The sequence below is a fragment of the Macaca fascicularis genome, chromosome 3, assembly GCF_037993035.2.
Source record: "Macaca fascicularis isolate 582-1 chromosome 3, T2T-MFA8v1.1".
Lineage (NCBI taxonomy): Eukaryota > Metazoa > Chordata > Mammalia > Primates > Cercopithecidae > Macaca > Macaca fascicularis.
The window spans coordinates 161,870,671-161,873,531 of NC_088377.1; the positions used below are offsets into that span (position 1 = coordinate 161,870,671).

Here is a 2,861-nt window from a genome sequence, read left to right on the forward strand (position 1 = left end):
GTTAGTACCATATGCAAATATGTGTCAAGGTGTCAAGTAGAAAGGAGGTAGGTTGAGCTGTCATGGCCTGAAGCAGGGTGTTAGAGCCGAGTCTGGTAAGCAGAAAATCCAGAGTAGGAGCAGACCAGCACAGGACGCTGGAATCCAAGTAGGATGATGATGAGGCAGGCATCACTATCGGGAGGCACCCCAGCATGTTGTGTCAGAGCCCAGTAGGTGGGAGGGCATCCAAACAGAGGGAGAACCAAGGTAGAATTGTGGATCTTGGGGCAGTGAGAGGAGGGTGTCTACACAGGGATGAAACAGTGGTAGCGGTGGCTGGCAGAGTACTGGAGGCTAAATGAAGAGAGGCAGTAGTGGGTGTATATTTGGAAAGTTAATATAGATGTAGATATATATTTACATGTATATATTTACTTATATATGTAGGATTTAAAAGACTATATATAGCATATTTGTTTCTAGTCTCCGTGGTCCTAATATATAACAACAAAAATTTTAAATTATTGTTACATTCTTTAAAGAAATATTCCACTGGTTATTTTGATGAGAATGTGTTTCTCAGTTAGGGAGAGAGAAGTCACAAATGTATTATTGCTGTTGATATCAAACATAAGTTCAAAGCACTCCCCAACCCCTACCCTGCCAAGATAAGCTTACTGCATCTAAGAGAACTGGAAGTGAAATTGAGGATGTAGAACAAGATACTAATTTCTAAAGGTTTAATATCAAAGAGCAAATTTCCATAAGATCTAGGACTGTAAGCTCAAGTCTTTCATTAAACCCTTCTACCTCCTTCCTGCATTTAGAGCCTACTACAACAGCTATCTTAACACACCAGTATGAAAGATAGCCATCTTTTTCCCTAAATACATTTTCCTTCTACTTGCTGTTTGTTATAATTACTCTTCCAGTCACTGGGCTCAACACCTGTCACTTATCTTTTTCATCTTAGCCTTCCATACCCAACATTCAGATCATCATGCATAGCAACATTTTCTCTCACAAGTCATCTCACGCACATTTCATTTACTTTTCCATTGAATCCTTCAGTCGGAGAAGTCTTTTTTTTTCTCTTAGTTTCTTCTTATTTAGATTTCTCCTGCATGTAGCTGTAATAAAATTAAGAATTTTTTAAAATTTTCTCTATAAATTGCTTAGAGAAATAAACAGTCAAAGAGGAAGTTGGATCAGGGTTGGAATATATCTTTTAATTCCTTTCTCCTCTAACTTTGCCATTTCTTTTACTATGCAAGCAATACTTGCTTTGTCTACAGTATTTTCACCTCACATCATACAGTGTCCATGTCTTTTTTCTTTTTCTTTTTTTTTTTTTTTTTTTGAGACACAGTTTCACTTTGTTGCCAGGCTGGAATGCAGTGGCACAATCTCGTCTCACTGCAACCTCCGCCTCCCAGGTTCAAGTGATTCTCCTGCCTTAGCCTCCTGAGTAGCTGAGATTACAGGCACATGCCATCGTGCCCGACTAATTTTTGTATTTTTCATAGAGTTGGGGTTTCACTTTGTTGGCCAGGATGGTCTCGCTCCCTTGACCTTGTGACCCGCCTGCCTCGGCCTCCCAAAGTGCTGGGATTACAGGCGTGAGCCACCACGCCCCACCGTCTTTTTTCATATTTTACATGTTTTAAATATGTTTATTGTAAAATATTTTTTAAATGTTTAAAATATTTGTTATTTTTTCTATCCCCTTTTGACTATGCAATCCTTTGCTAGGATAAAAAAGCTATACTTTCCAAATGTCTTTATTCAGAGAAAAACTTATATTTCAAAAAAATGCTATTGAAAATGAGACACATATAGATCAAGAACATCAAAGGCAATTACTTAATAAGCATTCCAGGTTTGTTGGTCTCCACAGATCCTTCTGCATGGAACTCTGTTTAAAATCAGTTGGAGTTCTGCCCCCACAAAGGTTTCACATAAGGGAAAAAGAATAAGAATTTAAACATAAATAAGTAGAACAAACTTTAATAAGCTCTCTCAATGAGTATTTACCTGAGGGACTGGAACAGCTGCAATGTAAAACCTGCTTAATAACCCTCTATTAAATAATTTTATTTGTTTAAATTAAAATCCAAATGCAGGCTAAGCCATAAACAAAAAAATTACATATTATCATTTTCTAAAAGTGGGGTAATTAAGGGATCTTCTTGTAACTAAATAATTTTAAGAATTCTATTGTTTTGCTTTTCCTTAAACTCTACTACTTTGAATGGTTTATTAAAACCGACCACATAATGGTGTATAAAAATAATGAATATACTTTGTGTATCAAAGTGGCTTGCTAGAGCATATCAAGTGGTTTTAAAGAAAGTAAACAGGCAAATTAATCGCCAGTTTTCTCGCAGACTGTGGCTTCTTAAATGATGAAAACCTTGTAAGACTTCTTTCAGGTTTTCAATGGCCATAAATGATTTGGAAGTAATTTATCTTTTTCGCCATTGTTAGTACCATATGCAAGAATTTGCTCTTCTCCAGTTTTAGAAAAATAAGACTTTTGTTTCTTCAGAACCCTTGCTGCTTCATTCTCATTTGCAGTCACAATTCTCAGTTTATGGCACTGGAATTTTTCCATAGCAATTAATCCCAAAGTTATAAATATGATGAGTCCAAGAAGCAAATTTATATGTTCCTACTTATTTTTCCTTTTTCCCATTTCTGACAAATAAACAGTCTCTTGGAGAATGAAACACTTAGGGAACAGATTCTGAAATGAAACTCATAAGCAAGATTACTTTTGTATTAAAAGAGATTTCCATGTTCTCTCTTTCTCTCATTTGTTTTCCCACAGATGTCAAGCTCCATCAGGGCAGGTTGATCTTGAAAACTCGGGTCATTCC

The 2,861-nt window shown here is 36.4% G+C and overlaps 1 long non-coding RNA gene across 1 annotated transcript; it reads right to left on the reverse strand.

Moving 5' to 3' along the window:
- Positions 1-234: 234 nt before the first annotated feature.
- On the reverse strand, positions 235-1,972 carry LOC141409921 (uncharacterized). Its single transcript, XR_012432817.1, has 3 exons — positions 1,846-1,972; positions 1,023-1,112; positions 235-336 (listed from the first exon to the last, which is right to left on the reverse strand). It is a non-coding gene; the product is annotated as an uncharacterized lncRNA (long non-coding RNA).
- Between the last annotated feature and the right edge of the window lie 889 nt (positions 1,973-2,861).